At 52.1% G+C, this 17,502-nt stretch overlaps 1 long non-coding RNA gene across 3 annotated transcripts in view; it reads left to right on the top strand.

The window, feature by feature from the left end:
* Positions 1-9,973: 9,973 nt before the first annotated feature.
* LOC308631691 overlaps positions 9,974-17,502 on the top strand; it is a 38,860-nt gene continuing 31,331 nt past the window's right edge. For all 3 annotated transcript variants that reach the window (XR_014018302.1, XR_014018303.1, XR_014018304.1), the window contains exon 1: positions 9,974-10,346. This is a non-coding gene — a long non-coding RNA (uncharacterized lncRNA). The remainder of the gene's footprint in view (positions 10,347-17,502) is intronic.

The raw sequence follows: 17,502 nt of genomic DNA, 5'->3' as shown, positions 1-17,502 counted from the left end.
ACCGTCTCATGAACCCTCTGTGCTGTGAGCTGCAGCGCTACTCAAGCTGGCCTAAACCCTTTCTGGGCATCCCTTTCTCTAGTGCCCTAATTCAGGGTCCTTTCTTAAATTTTCTAGTTTGAACACACATAGCACAACAAAGATATCTTCTCTAAGTACATGTTTCATTTGTTTTTTTATAGATAAAACCACCACCACAACATAGAAACCAAACCAAAAGTGAACAAACAGAACAATACGGACTCTGGCCCTGCACATCCCAGGAGGCGCCCCCTCCCTCCTGCCCCCTTTCCCCCCCTTTCCTGCCTGTTTCATCAGACCCAGATGAAACCGCATTGACCTGGACATTTCACAGCCTCCTTCCTCTCTGAGCCTCAGGAAGGATCAGTTCCTGGCTGAGGCTGGGCTTGGGTGTGGTGGGCAGGCTGCACAGTCGGGTGAGGCCACCAGGAGGTCCTCATGCTCATCAGGGTGAGCCCCACTACACGGTCCCTCCATCCCGCCCAGGACCGGTGCTGAGGGCCAAGTGGGCACTCTCCACCCGCGGCCCCGCCCAGCTTGTTCGGTGGGATTTCATGGGATGTTGTGCCACATGCAGCCCCAGGTAGCACAGAAAATATATTTTTTCCCTTGAAAACATCTTTTCTCCTCTCTGCTGCCCCAATCCAGGGTCGTCCTCCTCTCAGTGCCCAGCAGCAGTGTCTCCAGGAGGAACAAAATCTCCGGGACCGGTGTTCTTCAGGCAATGCTCCCGACACTCTGTTTGGTAAATAGTTTCTTCTTTGGGTTAAGAGAAGGCATACCGTGCCCCAGGACAGATGCACTGCCACCTCCCTCTCTGGCTGAGTAGGTGCCAGAGTCCAGCCACAGCACTGGCCTGCCTTTGCACCTGCGGAAAACTGGAGAGGATCGGATGCAAGCTGAGAGGGCAGCCTCCATGGGCTCCGCCTCTCCTGCCATCTGATGCCATTCTCGTGATTTCTCTTTAAGTAGTCTCTGTAAAGAGCTCTTTTCTGCCCAGTGACCCTCTTAACAAACCAGCAAACAAGTCCCCAATCTCTAAATTCTGTCTGCAAAAGAAACCATCCAACAAGCAAAAGCACAAAATGGAAGGGGATTTAATCCTTAAAGGTTTCTGTAACTGCTTTTCTAAACGCGTGGAGTAACCAGCCCATGCACAGCCGGAGAGTCCCGACCACCCGGAGCGCAGACCCTTCAGATGAGGAACAGCAAACAGCTTGGGAACTGGATGAGTCAGTTCCCAGGCCCGGTGGCTGCTGATGTCCTGGATGCAGGGGCAGCTGCATGCCCACCAGGACCTCCTCTGCACCCTGCACTGCCGCAGCTCCGAGGTCCTACTGACAGCAGGTTTTCAAGAGGGGTTTTTGCCCCCCATTCTTGGCACAAGAATGGATTTGGGTGAAATGGCTATTTCTTATACACGTAGTGTGTGAGGGCTGATGGTGGTTTTCACTTGGATTCTTTTGGAGTACGTTGGCCGAATCTGTGAGGAGAAGTTTCTGGGAGATGAGCCTGGTTTGACCCAATCCAGTGTTTACTGTGAACCCCTGTTGGTTCTGGGCCTGCATGATGCAGCCTTTGGACTTTGCTTTCTAAGCCCTGGGCCAGGACACCTGTCTGCTCAGTGCTGGGGCTCGGGGCAGAGGGTGGGGCCCCCTGCCCTCCTGGGAGGAGCCCTGGCCTCCTGCCTGGCTGGCTGGACAGGCAGAGTGGCTGGGCTTGGCAAGGCCCACCTCCTGGGCCTGGGCTGGGGAGAAGGAGGTCCGAGGACCACAGTTGGTGCGCCCCACCAGCTCTGCCCGCATGTCCTCTGCTCGGCGTTCTTGCTCCCCTGCCACCTGACGTTGCCACATGGGGTACAGCAGCTCGGGTGACTGGTTTGCGATCCTGGCCTGGCTCTGCCTTCCTTGGCTGCCCCATTATCAGGAGGAATGGTCATTGGGTTGCTTGACTCTCCTTAGCCTGATCTGGTTGCTCAGAACCAGAAAGGCGTTGTGCTGGGACTGGTGGAGCTGCAGCCAACAGCCCGTGCCGAGAGGCCCTGGCGTAGGGTGGTCCTCGCAGGCTCTGGAGGAGTGTCATGTGCATCTCCAGAGACCAGGGCGTGCACACCCTTGCTGCATGTCAAGAGGGGCATTCAGACCCAGTAGCTACACCGTGAAATAGGAGACACAGCTGCTGCCAGGCAGAAACTCAAATGCTTCAAAGTTGTTATTGCTAACGCCATGTTTTGAGTCTTGATTTGTGCAAGATCCGATCCAGTCACATCTGTGTCAAAGGCCTGGTTCCTCTATTTTGCATGGAATTTTTCATTTAAAAAAAAAAAAAGAAAAAAGAAAAAAACTCCAAGGAGCAAAGTTGCTGAGTGAGCACAGGACGGATGGGCCTCTCTGCACTGGGCTCCCTGCAGACTGGCTCGCGGCCTAAGAAAAATGAGTGGATGGGCTCAGCTCTGTCCCTAATGAGCAGCAGTAGATCACGTCACAAAAACGAGACACGCATAATCTGGCACCATGGACACTGGCCTCCCTCCACAGGCTCAGGGCTTTTATGTCTGAGCTGAAGTGAGGCTTGGCACTGCCTTTAACCTTAAAGGGTGGGGGGTCGGTGCAGGGGGTGGGGGCTGGGCTGGGTCTGTGGTGGGGCTGCCTGCCCGCCTGGGTGGAGCCCTGGGCCCCTGCCTGGCTGGCTGAACAGGCAGAGCCTCTGGGGGCGTTCCGTCCCCAGGGCCCCAGAGGGCGCTCTCCCAGGGGAGCTGGCAGGGGGCATCGGACACTGGGCAAACAACCATGAATCAGGGCTGTCCCTGTCAATCAGGCACGGATGGCAAGGAAGTTATTAGCGCCATGAAGCTGATTGGGGTAGGGGTACACTCGTTTCTGCCCCGTCTGTCAAACACCAGTTGTGCCGAGGCACAGCTGTTAGATCCAGGGAAACATGAAAGGAGAGAAGGCAGAGGAGAGAGCTTCAGGTTCAAAATCACAATAGGACTGTCTTCTCTTTCCCTCTCACAAAAGCCCGATTCTCCCACCCTCTCTAGACAATGACGCCCAGCAGGCGGGTCGGCCAGGATGAGGGGGGAGACAGATGGAGAAAAAGGATCCTCTGGTGACGTGTGGGGGGGGCGGCGTGTTAAAGTAGGTCAGAGGCTCAGGTGAAGGGGTCGCACGGGAAGGAGCCGCTGTGTGACGCTGCGTGGCCTGCGGGCTGGGCGCTGTGTGCTGGGCGCTGGTGCCCACGCGCAGGGCAGGCAGACCTGTGCCTTGGGAATCCTCGTGTGAGGAGGGGGACAAGTGGGTGATTAAACAGCTTGGAACCTTCTGGGAGAAGAGTCGGGGTCTCCCCGTGGGCCTGGCCGAGGTGGGCAGCGGTCCAGCCGTGCTCCTGTCCCCTTCCCTGGTCCGTCTGCGGACTCTCCCCGGGAGTGCTGTGGCTAGGACTGGAGCTGCAGGGCAGGGGCAGTGGGGGACCCCGGCACAGCTGGCGGCAGGGCGCAGGGAAGCCAGAGACCGGCACTCAGCTTGCTGCCAGCCTCCCGGGCTCTGTCTGTCCTCCAGGTTACCAACCCTGGGCCACATGTGCTTCCCGGCTGCGTTGGGGGAGCTCCCCAGACAGGGCCCCAGCTTCCTGCTGGCCCTCAGGAGCCCACCCATCCTGACACCCTCACCAGCCGGTGGAACATTTCTGTGTCCTCTGGGTCCCTGAAAATTCAGTCAACCTCCGAGTGGACCAAATCCTTTGTCTTGGTCAGGACAAGTTGTTGAAGAGTCTTTCCCCCTTTTACTCCCAGAAGGCAATAAATAAACCTAAAATATGGGTGCTGTGACTCAGTCCTTTATTTTTCATACTGACTGTAATGAACTCCAGGCCATTAAGGCTGTACAGATAATTAGGGGCCATGCATTGAGTCCCTTATTGCTCCCTGTCTGCAAGCAGTAAGACATGCTGCGTCCCCTCTCCCACTCTCCAGACAAGGGGATGCCAGCAGGAAGCTCGCCCCAGCCACTGGGGACCCCATCACTGCTGTGCTGCCTGGGCTCAGCTTTGCTAGGTGGCCTCTGTGCCTGGCAGGGTGCAGTGAGGGTGCCCCATTTCCTGCTGCTCTTGATCCCTGAGCAGCGGCTCCTTCCTCTCTCCCTGCCACGCCCCAGCCTGCCCTGACTGGCCGCTCAGTATGCCGGAGGCAGAACTGCTGTGCTGTGCACGGGTGTCTCTGACGTCTCTGAGCCAAGTGGGATCCCATCCTCTCAGAGCCCCTGCCTCCTCTGGATCCAGGGATCAGAGGCCAAATGCTACCATGCCTTTGGAGAGCCAGCCGTTGGATGGCCCATGGGCAGGAGCCTCCCACTCGGCCCTAAGGGACGGCAGTGGGAGGCCCTTCTTTGTTGTCATTGTCCCTTCCGACTCTGCCCTCTGCAAAGGCTCACCCCTTGCAGGCCTGGAACAGCTTCCAACCATCTCCGAAGCGCTATCAAGAGGAAACCAAGATTCCAACCCGAGGGCTCCGTGTGTCCCCTCCTCCTTACCCCACCCTGGCCCTCCGCTGGCCAAAGCAGCCTCCGCACATGAACCCCAGCACAGGCCCGGAGGGAGGCCAGGCCAGCTGCTGGGTGTGCACACACACAGCTTCCAGCAGGCTCCAGACGCCGCTCTGTCCCTGACCAGTTTCCCTCTTCCCTGCCCGCTGTGGCTGGACAGGGCCCGTGTGGGTGCTTCCTGGCAGGAGTGTAGGCCGTATGCCAGGGAGCTCCGGGCGGCTCACCAGCCCCATAAGGACCCACGTGGGCACGAGTCTCCTCCACGGGAACCTTCTTTACCCACTGTTTTCCTTTCCTGGGGAAAACTGGGGTGCTGCACAATTCTGTTCTCTGCCCAAATCCCCAATCTGCCCTTTGTGCTGGAGCACGGTCTCTGATGAAAATGGAACAAAAAGTTGAATCCGATTTGGAGCTGTCAGAAGGGAAGCCGCCTATTTGATTTCTGGATTTGTTCTTATGCGTGACATTAAAATGAAGGGCATGTTTGGGATGGATGTCTTTGGTCAGACATGACGTTGGAGATCAGCAACGGGGGTGCCGAGCAGGGATGGCATAAACTTTTTATTATATGCACTGTTGCCCCTGTAATTAGCACAGTGTTAGCAACGTGACGGATTGAGGGCGCGAGCACATCCATCACGTGCAGAAGGTGGGCGTGTGCTGCACAGCAGCCTGGGCAGTACGCCTCCAGAGATGGGCACTGCTGCCAGGACCCCTTCTTCTACCTGGGCTGGGACTCCTACTGGGTGGCCGGGGGTACACCTGAAATCCTCACTGTGCCAAACTCACAGTGCTGGGGGTCCTATGTCCCTGTACGTGGGCTATTCCAGGCTTCAGATGAGAAACAAGGAAATGAAGGGGACCTAAAAAACCACCAAGTGCCATTTCATTTCCAATACTGAGTGTCCAGGGGTCTTCTGTTTTGATGTGATGGAAGAGCCGGGTTCTGTTTTCTGGATGGGAAGTAGGTGGGCAGGATCCCCCTCAGGGTGGGGGGTGTGTGTCTGGTGTGCAGTGAGAGCAGCAGTCTCTGCCGCGGCAGGGGCTCCTCGGGCAGCGGCTCCTCGGGCAGCGGCTCCTCGGGCAGCAGCATCGGGACTGCACAGTGCTGGCCCCTTGGTGACCTCCGCCTGCTTGCCTGCCAGACTTTCAAAAGAGGGCATTTCTGCTTCCAGAGCGTGTCTGTCCAGGATTCCCCTGGCAAGAAGCAGGATTGTCAGCATGTGAGGTCTGCATGGCAGGGTGTGTGAGTGTGAGTGTGCATGCGTGCAAATATATATCTTACCAAAATACAGAAAATGCTTCACTTGGAAATGGAGCTTCCTATTCAAACCAGGGCAGGAGGCACAGGGCCCCGGAGGTGGGCTGAACCCTCCTTGCGTCCCCCTGAACATGGATCGCACTGCAGCAAGGCAGGCAGCCCTCGCTCGCCAGCGGGAGGCTGGAGGGTTCCCAGCAGATCCGCCTCGGCTGTTCCTGCCAGCAGCTGCCACCAAGTAACCTCTCCTGGCAGAGCTGCAGGCCGTGGATGGCCCCAGGGGTGCCAGTGAGGGTGGGGCTCCAGGAGACGCAGGGTCACCCACTTTCAGTTGCTCTGCAGTGGCTGCCTTTGTGACAAGGCTCTTCTCGTGGGAGCCATGGGAGACCTCAGGGTAGAACATGAGCTCCCTGGGATGAGTCCCGGTGACCTCCCCAGAGGACGGGAGGACGCTCTGAGGCTCATTTGCCAGGGTCCTGTGCCGAGGCGTCTTCTCTTTGCCCCGCAGCACCAGGAGGTGTTGCTTTGCAGGGTGAGCTGGTACCTGCAAATGGAAATAAATGATGTTTTCCCCAAAGACTCGCACTTGGGATTCCTCATGAATTTGCAGTTCTTAACTCTCCAATTTTCTGACTTGCTATAGAAGTAAAAAATCAACTCATGGCGTTTGCTCCCAGTCTGCTTCCGTGTGTCACACTGCCTGAACTTCAGGACTTTAAGCTATCAGTTAAAACAATTATGGATCAAAAGAACAGTATAAAATATGTCTTTGCTACATTTTAGGGGAAAAAGGGAAGTTTTGTGTAGCACTGAATTTCACCCTTCCTATTTTTTTATTCTGTAACTTGAAGGACTCTCAGTCTCTTTAAGCAGATACATTCTGCTCTATAAGCATTTCCTCCCAGCGTCAAAAACTTAGCCACCATTTTCTCTAGCCTGAAAGTCAGGCCATGTGCCCAGGGACATCAAGCGTCAGTCTCCTCCGGTGACACCAGCCTGCATTTTCCACACATAGCTGGATTGCCAGATCGTGCACTGGCTCTGAAGGTGGGGAATCCAGATTTGCAGAATTGGGGCAATATTCAGGAAGACGAAACCCGAATAGCCTGACCATCACCTCTCGCACCCTGGTCTGGGCTGCAAGGCTGCTTCCCTGAGCCTCTTGCCACCCAGCAGAGCAGAGGGTCACGTTACACCTGGAGGTTCCCAGGGTCTTATTTTATTTTGCTGAAGGTACAAATAACTCAGCTTTTCTTTTCTTTTCCTTTTTTTTTCTGAAAAATATCCTAATGTCCTTTTTTCTTTTTAATGTAAGGAGAAGGCAGGGAGGGGAAGAACACAAAGTAAGTGTGTAGCTAGTTAAATAAAAATCTTATCTGGTTTCCAAAAACCCAAAGTAGAGAAACCATGCTGGGCGGGCAGCCTCCTGGCAGCTGGTGGGTCCCTGATCTCTGAGACGTCTCTTCACGGCAGCACAGGCCATCCTCAGCTGTCTCTGCACCCTTGTTTTTCACCTTGAAATCAAATGACCATTTCCTTATCCTTGTTTCAAAATTTCATCCTTTTTATAAATGCAGAGAAGTGGAATTCTCGAGGCGGAGCAAGAAGCTGCAGTGGAAAGACCCCATTTTACACTGTGGCTTATTGGACAAGAACAGGGTAATTTGCCTACGGCTCCAATTTCCCCGGCATTTGTAGCACATGCATTTGGGGGATGTACATGGCAGCTAGATTGACAAGACAGACCCTGATGGCTCCAAAGCGTCAATAAAACACATCCCATGAAGGATTTGCACAACAGACAGTAATGGCTTCTTTGGAACTGTTATGGTCTATTGGGTCAATAATAATCCACTTTTTAAAGAGTGCCAAAATATGAATTTATACAGCAGACTGTAATGGCTCCTGATCTATCAGGTAAATTGCATGAATTCTTAGAATTTATATGTGTGCCACAGAACATGGACATCACCAGGAGGTACTGCTGGGCAAAGCAAGCTTTGTGTCCCCACCAACCACAGACTCCTTCCCAACTGCTGATAAAAATGATATACTGCAGCTGGGGAAATGGAAATATTTGGTAACATTCAGAAGTTTAATGCCACAATTTACATTTCACCTTTAATTGACTATATTTTGATAAATACTCTGGATTACTTGCATCAACATAAACTCTGTTTTCCCTAAAATGAAGCTGTTTTCATTCCGAACTATATTTAAAAATACCTTGATTACAGTTTTGCAGTAGGCTGATGTGCAATATTCAATTTACACGCGATGTTTATGCGTCAACCTCGAGCCCGTGTGCCCGTGATTTCTCCTTCTTCTGTGATTGGCAGTGACTCCTGGATGTGCGCTGTCTGCCTGCAGTTAGCATTCGTCTCAGTCTTCCAGCAGGTGGAGGCAGACTGTAAGAAGCTTCTAAAGAAACAACCAAAAATGTTTTCTTCCTCAGCAAATGCTGACATTTAGGGGAAAACAAAATACCCACAAAGATGGAAATTAAGTGAATAGTTTGCAGCAGGAGTGTCAGTGTGACACAGTTTCACCTAATAAAGATTCCGGAGCGGGGACATTTCCCAGACCCTCCTTGCTGTAGACATTCCTCTCCCTTGGCTTGCTTTCTGCTACAGCTGGAAATCTCTCCAGAAGAAAAGCCTAGTGAATTATTTAATAAATAAAATCCATTACGACAACCACGTTCAATGATACCTTCTCAAATCCCTTCAGATAAGTACGGCAGCAAATGCTCTACCAGGAGCTGATGATACACGCGCACACGCGCACACGCACAGACACACACGGAGGGAAAAGACACCAGGTGCCCCCCTTACGTTGCTGGAGTCACCTTGCCCGTGCTGCTTTCTATGTATTTGGCCAGAACCAGTGGTTCCTCTGGCTCTTTTGTGTCGGTTTGTGTGTTCCTGCCAATGTATTAAACACACAGACACACACACAAACACACACACACACCCCAAACTATGTTTAAATACAGACTAACTAGAAAATTCTCTGCCTAAAAATGTGGAAACGCGGTTCATGGGGAAGTACAGTGATTTCTCCACTCTCCACCGCCCTTCCTTGGAAGAAGGACAGGCATCGCCCTGAGGGAGACTGTCAGGACCAAGGGACAGGTGTGCTCCTGACTGCCAGATCACAGGCCCTGGGCGCCTTGACCCAGAGAGGGGAGCAGCGCAGCCGAGCAAGGCCCCCGCTGCTTGGCAAGAGGACGGGCAGGACGACAGTGGGTGAGGGTGCTGCCCCTCTCGCTCGCCTGGAGTCGGTTCCCTGCACCTATCTGCCATCTGCACTATTGACAGGCCTGTCGGGTGTCTCTATCGCTCTATCTTGAATTGTCATCCAACAGGAGATTAAAGGCTGCCTGCGCCTCCTCGTGATTCTCAGTCTTCACACCACAAAGTTTTCAATCAGGTTTCGGCAGAGAGCATTTAGCTTACAGAACCAGAGCACTTATCTCCCCGAGGCAGGGGATTTAGGCCCCGTTTACCGCACAGTTCCAAGATATCTCCTTGCCAACTGTCTGCATTCAGGCTGTGAGACGGGTCCCAAGTCTGCCCCCTTCTGCTCCTCCCCAGAGGCACCTGAACCTGAGGAAGGGACAAGAGCCAGTTTTGAAAGGAGCTGCTCCAGTCCGTGCAGCGACCTGGTGCTGCGGGTCCTCGGGATGAAGGAAGCGTGACGGTGGCACATTGTTGTAAGTCGCTTTCTCACTAGCTGTCCTCAGAAGGCACAGGTTTCAGCTCAGACACCTGCCAGAGTAGGAGGGGACATCAGCTCTGGCCACGTCACGTCTCACCGTGGGGAACCTATGAGCAAACAGGGGCTGGGGAGAGGACCCAGGAGTAAGCCTCTCCTCTATTGGGGGAATTCAGCACAAGCAGGCTGACCCAAGCCAGCATGCACGTGCCACTGCGCCTGTCCCATGCCGCCGCGCCTGTCCCATGCCGCCGCGCCTGTCCCATGCCACCGCGCCTGTCCCATGCTTGTGATTCCCGGTAAACAGACTGATGAGGTTTTGCACAGATGGAAACCAGAGGGAAGGACACGTGTGCTCTCTCTGGGACGCCTGACAGGAAGTCGGGGGGGAAGTGCGCCAGATGGGTTTGTGAGAACTTCCTGCTCAGCAGGGCGCAGGACAGCCATTAGCACTGCTCCCACTTCAGCCCCTTTATTAGATCTTCCCTAAGTACTGGCTGATGGGAGCCAGCCCTGTGAGGTGGGCAGGGTGAGAGGCCAGCGGCGGAGCCCTGAGGCAGAGCTGGCTCCAGAGTGTCCCTCAGGTGCACCGGGCTCGGCTGCACCCTGGCGTCCCGGCTTCAGCCCCACTGGGGCCCACCAGCCAGTCGGTGTCTGTGCCATGTCTCAGGAGCACTTGTGCAGAGGTGCTCCGTCACCAAAAGCCCAGTGTCACCCCTGGCCCGCCCACTGGAGTTAGAAAGCCAATCCAGCTCTCAGACATGCGGAAATGGAAGCCCAAGCAGAGACGAGACCCACCTGGGCCACGCTTGGTGAGCTGGAGTGGGGGGAGGTTTTACCGCTCTCCGTGTCCCTTGGTGACTATGTTACCGTGCTTTTACTTGGGGAGAGGGTGTTTCCTGTGTGTGTGTGTGTGTGTGTGTGTGTGAGAGAGAGAGAGAGAGAGAGAGAGAGAGAGAGAGAGAGAGAGATTGGGGGTTGAACTCAGGGGCACTCTACCACAGCCACATCCCGGCTCCTTTTTATTTTGACACAGGGTCTCACTAAGTTGACCAGGCTGACCTTGACCTTGATCCTCCTGCATCAGCCTCCACAGCTGGGACAGAGGCATGTGCCACTGTGCTCGGCAGTCCTCTCTTTTCTTAGAAATTGGCTCTGCCCCTTTCACTGGGGTAGGACCCCTCCGAGTACATGGTCAGGGGCTTTGGGGACATGGTTGCTTTATCAGATCCACTTTGGGGGAAAAACCAGTGACTGGGACCCAAATGCTCCCAGCGTGGGGTCCTTAGGATCCGCTGCCCTGTGCTTTGGAGGCCTGCTTTCCCTCCACACACCTCTGCACAGTGAGTCCCCAACGGCTGAGGACCAGGGAGCACGTGGCCAGCCCTGGGGCTTTTTCTGAGAAAGCACCATGCCATGTTGCCAGGGCAGGTGGGGAGCTGCAAAGCCAGTGTCCTGCCGTGTGTCTGAGAGCTGTGCAGAGGGTCCTCCTGCGCCTCAACCACCAGCCCTGGCCCCAGAAAACTGCCTCACTGGAGCTCAGAAGAAGAATGAAGATACTCAGTGGCTCAAACACTTCATTTTTAACACCCCCAATTTAAAAAAAAGGTCTGACATCTGAAGAAAAGCATCCTATTTATGGCCAACTTTAGGAAGAATCAGCCATTTACTTCCACCAAAGTATCATTCCTTCTGTCCAGTGTGTGCTTCTCAGAGTCACCAGAGGTGAGAGGAGGTGACGGCTCCGCAAGGTCAGTGGCCTGTGAAGGGGAGGACGTGTCACATTGGTAGGAAAGGGGGATGGTGATTGGTCAGGGGTCCCACTGGTTCTTGAAACTGGACCCAGAAGTCAGCTTTGTTGAGCTTCTTACCTGCGTAGAAAATATCTAAGGCCATCATTAGGAAGTGAAAGGGGGAGATTTCTTTTTGGCAGATGTCCACCAAATGTGTCCATGTAACAGGTTTTCTGTGTGCCAATCACTGGAGAAATGAAAATTGCACTATTCCTGCCTTTGAGGGTTTTACAGGGTAAATTTTGGGAGTGGATTAGGGGAGAAATTGACACTAACATAGAAATCACTGAATTGTGTTGTGAATTATGGTAGTTTGATGGGTTCCGAGAACATGAAGGCATAAAAGGTTATTAAGCATTGGTCTTGTTAATGACCTTTAGAAGAGTTAATAGAGGAAGCAGCATTAGGCTCGGGTCTTGTAGGGCGAGAGCTCCTGATGTGGACGAGGGCAGGTGGAAGTGGTCTGCTCTTGGGCATTTCAGACAGAGCAGCCTCACTTTCAGATTGGTGAGTGCACATTTCCGCACTGCAAACCAAACATTTCTCCTATTCTACACAGATGAAAACAATATCTGTTTGTTTCACGTTTTCTTTCTTTATCAGCAAATCCTAGAATTTTGGGCACAACACACCTAGAGGGCGCTGTAGTTTGAGACTTGAGGCAGAAAGCCCTTTTTATGCTGTGCTGTCCTGTGGCCACTTATTAGACAAATGACCAAAAGTGGGCCATTCTAAGCCTTCAGATACCTGGGCAAGGCCGACACATAGATGATCTAGGCTAGTTACTCTTTGGATCACAAAATGAAACTGGTGATTAAAAAATAAGATAAAACCGGCAGGATTTAGGAAGTTGTCTCGGGGGCAGTGAGAAACAGGGGCACATGCACACATCACTAAGGACATGTCTGCCCCGTGTGCGCTGTGGGGCAGTGGTCTGCTAGTGCAGGGCTGAAGTCCTGGCCTCCTTCCTTCCTTCTCTCCCACTAATGAGACCTGGTGCCACAGACTTCCTGGGCAACATCTTTGAGGTTCAGATTCTGCCTGTAAATTTCAGTCTATAATAAAAGTATTCATACTGGGATTTATTGGACCTTAAGTGGCAAGAGGTACGTGAAAGCATTTAAAAAACACAGAATATTATCATTTACATTAATCACAACAACCATAACTACTATTTGAAATGTAACAGTGACCAGACAGAGTATTTTTTTATGATTTTAAAATGCTGAAACATGAGAAGATGGGGATATTTCCTATAAAATCCTAAATTTGATTTACTTTAAGAGTTATCCTTTTAGCCAAGATGGCTACTATTTTGCACAATGCATACCATAAATAGCGGGATTGTAAAATCAAATGTTCCTATTTTGAGTTGCAGGGTGAATTTATCTTTCCAAGCCAGCCCTGGCAGGAGAGACCCGGGCATGAAAAGTAGCCTACACTTTCCGGCGTGTTTGCATAACCAGGCTGATTCCCCCCTCAGTTGATTGGGGTGCAATGATTTCATGAACACGTCAGAGCAGGTGTATGGAAAAGACATTACGGTGTCAAAACGAGACGAAACCATGTTAATTTGTGTGTGGAAAGCCCGAGCTTCTGCCAAGATGAAATAGAACCCGTATTCAGCCGCAGTGTACTTGGCACGGTGCGCCCGGAGACCTAGACTGAAGGCCCCGGGACGCGGGGACTGACAACCCGCAGGGAACAAGATTTATTTTCCTCTTCCTGTCTTGGGGCTAAACATAAAGGGAGGTAACATGCTGGGGAGACTGGAGCATTATGCTAAAGACGCCCATCCTCCAGAAGTGTCCCGTGCTGAGAGTGCCACGCGGGGACAGCCCGAGCAGGAGAGGGGAGGCCACCGGCGGCATCTGGAGCCAGCGTGGGCCAGGGCTACAGGCTTGAGGCTCAGGCCTCAGGGTAAATTGATGCCTTTTTCTGGTGTGAAATGTCCTTGAGTGTTAAAATGTGTTCAACACCTAACTGCGGGCTGGGAGCAGGCTTGCAGAACAAAGGTGAGCATTAATTCCCGTCGGGGTGTTAATTTGGCCTCGATAAAACACTCCAGTAAAACTAACATTTGAACAGGACCCAGAGTCCAAGAAGGAGGCAGGGATATGAAAAGAAAATAATAACTCTGAGTGCTTTGAAATCTGTTTTAGAACTCCTGCCCCCCCCCCCCCCGCCCCAGGCTCTCTGGGGTCCTTGCTCCCAGCCCACTCCCCAGCATGTCTGGTCTGGGGTGGGCCAGCAGGCTTGAAGGCTTCACTCTCCTTTCAAGAAATAAGACCCTCCTAGGATCTTGCAGATGTCTCTGTCTCCATCAAGGGAGAGTCACCACATGCTGTCATGCAAGGAGGTCACTGCCTTAGGGGCCTTTCTTCCTGTGACTTCACTAGGACTGGTGTTGGGAGGTGACTTCTTTGGATCTTGTTTTTCCTCTGTAGACTTGGGTCAGCCTGCAGTGTTGATCTAGTGGCCTGCAAGGACACTGCCCACAGCGTTCCTCCATGTGTGGGTCTTCTCAGAGGTGGGGTGTCAGGTGTGCCATTAGTGAACATGTGGTAGGTGACTTGGCCTAGATTGCTGGTGCAAAACAGAGAAGTGTTGGTGGAGACCGCTGTCCGTCTCCCCTCCAGGGCTTGCCCTGATTTTGGTGCTGTGTGTAAGAGTGCTTCTCAGGGCTGGGGATGTGGCTCGAGTGGTACCGTGCTCGCCTGGGATGCGTGCGGCCCAGGTTCGATCCTCAGCACCACATACAAAGAAAGATGTTGTGTCCACCGAAAATTAAAAAATAAATATTAAAAATTCTCTCTCTCTCTCTCTCTCTCTCTCTCTCTCTCTCTCTCTCCCCCTCTCTCTCTCCCTCTCTCACTCTCTCTTTAAGAAAAAAAAAAAAAGAATGCTTCTCAGCACTGGGCTCTGGCTCCAGAGACATGGCGCCTAGGTGAGCTCACGGGCTGGACGGAGGGGCAGGTGTGGGGTTCCGCACAGTGGCCACCAGGTTTACCTCTCAGTCCTGCACTGTGGGTATCTAATTCCTTGCTTACTTTTTGGGTGTATGTTTTCCAGGGTATTTCTCATCCATGTTTGACATGTATTCTTTCTAGCCTCTGGTAATATCTCATCTTGCTCCTCACTTTAAGCTTTAAATGTGCTCCTAGGAGTTTTGGGCCCAACAAGTTCCTCCTTGTTGGTCTCTTTTCTCTTCCCTTGCTCTGAGGTGGAGAAGGTGGTGTGGCCTTTCAATAGTTTTAGTGCAGCATTAGCTCGTGTTGGACATAATAAGCAACAACGTAATGAAAGGAACTCAGGAACCCCAATGCCATCAAGAGAATGTGCGTGGGGCTTTCCCGTGGAGGAGGGGATCTGCCGCACACCCACAATGTTCAAGGAAATGATTAAAATGTCCAAACCCCTAACAATGGGGCTCATTTTGAGAGGTAGACTTTTGGAGACAGAAACATTTTCCTAACTCCCTTTATTGGTAGCAAGGTCTAAAACGCACCTGTAGACGTGTGTAGACATGGGTGCACTTGGGAAGACAGCCCCGTGATGTAGCTACCACCCAGTGCAAGGCAAGGCTGCCCTGTTCTGCTCTTTCTTCCTCGTTTCTTTCTTTTTTAACTGTGAATGCTAAAGCTTTAGGTTTTGTTCAAACCTATAAAAGCACATATCAAATATTTCCTTTCTTTTCATAATGCCATAAGAGGGGGTGTTTTATCTTTTTTTTCCTGCAATTTAACATAAGTAGAAATTGTCAGTCTAAAATTGACAGGTATTTGTTACAGTCAACAATGAATTGTTCAAATTTTGGATCATCCACCAGCATAGGCAGAGCCTGTCAGGTGTCACAACAGTGGGGAAACTTATTAAGCTGCAATGAGAAATACAATAATTAGGAGCCCGGTGGTAAGGAGTGAGAGGTACCTGGTGTCTACTGAGGAAGGCAGCCCCGCACCACCCAGTCCTGCCCTGCCTGCAGGGGTGCCCTTGCCCTGGCGGGTTGCAAGGGGCCTTAAGGTCAGGTGTGCAGTTGTGGCTCCTGGGCTGAGGGCGTGGCCCCTGCACTAATGTCCTTTACCTGGGGACATAGGAATAAAGAGTCGGTGAGACCTGCACCGCAGGCAGGTTCCACGGGAGCCCCTGGTTGAATTCTTAAGAGTGTGTGTGTCAGGCCGTGGCTGCAACAGGGCCACCCCAACACGGACAGCCTGTGTTTGTTGGGGCTATGTCGGGGAGCGGGTCTGGGCAGGGCTTGCAGGAACGGAAGCTTCAGCTTCACTCTATACTTTCATGTGCTCTTTGGTTTTTGACCACATGGATGCCATTAAAAGCTAGAGTGACTTTAAAGACACTTTTGTTTTGAAATAATTGTTGGCTCACAGGTTACAGAGAGGCCATAAAAGCCCCCGGGAGGAGGCCCTCCATGCAGTTCCCCTGAGTGGTCACCTCATGTCGTCAAAGGCAGGAAACGGGAGTGGGCATGCTGTGGGGGTATGGCCTTGTGGTGTGGATTATCCTGCAGATTCCTGTAGGCACCACCACAGCTGAAATGCCCAACCACCCCCTCGCCTCCAGGACTTCTCAGAACTACCTTTATAGGATCCTTTCTATCCCTCCCCGCCCATCCCCAATCTGGCCACCATGAGTCAGCTCTGGAATCTCATCATTTTGGCGAGTTACAAAGAGGTGTGGTTCAGCACGTGGGCTTCGGCAATAGGCTTCTTTTTTTCAGCACGTTGCCCTTGAGAGCCACCAGGTTGTGTGTATGAGTGGTTTGTGCTTCTTCCTAGCAGAGGACTATTCCCTGGGAGGGCTGCCCCAAATTTGTTTGTCCTCTGAGGGATGTTTCCGTGGTCTCCAGTTCTTGGTTAGTGAAAATAAAGTCACTGTGAATAACCATGTATGGGCTTCTGTGTGGACATAAGTTTTAGTATCTCTGGAATAATGCTCAGGAGTGTAAAGCTGGAGCAGATGGTAAGTGTAGGTGTGTTTTTTTAAGAAACTGCCAATGTGTGTTCCACTTTACAGTAGGTGAGCAAGCCGATTCCCCCGTTGTCTCCAGTGTTCGGGGTTTTCACTGATTATTGTTTTGCCTGTTGTAGAAGTAATGTCTCTTCATAGTCCTGGTGGCCTGTGTCAGTGGCTGGTGATGGGAACATCTTCCAGGTACTTAATTGACATCCAGATCCTTATTTGGTGACATGTGTCAATGTGTTTTGCCTGTCGTCCACTGGGATTGTTTCTTAGTCCTGGGTGGAGTTTGGAGAGTTCTTTATATAGATGGTCCTGATGTACCATGGTTGATGTAGAGTTGATCACTGACTTTACTGTGCTGTTCATCCAGTGGAAACTGGACTTGAAGTCTTGGATCTTGTCTTGTCCTGAGCCAGCTGTGCGACTTGAGCTGCCGCTCCCAGCCTCCCGGGCCATCCTGAGGACATTGGCCAGTACTGAGCCTGGCAGGCGCTGTGCTCCAGCCAGCACCTGAGAGGTTGAAGGCTTTATTGTAAAGCGGGTTGGGTTACATGATGCGTAGCTGCAGGGCCCTGGAAGTGTTCTGGACATGTTAGAGGTGGGCTAGGGCAGGATCCGAGGTCCTGCAGGGCAGGTGCATCGAATGCATCTTCACTACGCCATGTCTTTGGCTCAAGATGGACAGGAGACGGGTCCTAGCCCTGCCTTGAAGGCCGAGGAATTCTTTGCTCAAGATGCCTCCCTTGTGGGCTGGACCTATTTTCCAGTGTGTTCTCCTTGTCTAGAGTTTGTCTTTTCATCTTTTGTAGATAAATTTTATTCAAGTCCAGTTGATGGAAATTCATCTTTTGTGGTGTGGACATCATGTCTGGGACCTCCTATAAAACTCTAGAAGATTTTCTCCTAAGAAAAGTTCTGTCGTTTTTCAGGTACATTTTAACACATGGCACTTGAGTTAGTTCCCGGTAGGGAGTGAGATTGAGACTGCAGCTCATTTTTGGCCAATGGATAGAAGAGACTGTTCCTCGTCCCTTCAATTTCTTTCTCCTCTCTGTTGGCCGGGCTTGTGAGGGCAGTGCTGGTCTTGCTGTGTTTTCCTGTGTCTACCCTGTCTGCCCCACGCAGCTTCCATTAGTGCAGCTAGAGACTAGGTCTAGTACCTTTTAAAATAATTTCCTTCTCCTTATCTTCACGG

Source organism: Spermophilus citellus (assembly GCF_964194105.1).
Source record: "Spermophilus citellus genome assembly, chromosome: 12".
Taxonomy (NCBI): domain Eukaryota; kingdom Metazoa; phylum Chordata; class Mammalia; order Rodentia; family Sciuridae; genus Spermophilus; species Spermophilus citellus.
Note: the sequence above shows the minus strand (reverse complement) of the source record. Positions and strands in the feature narration are given on the sequence as shown.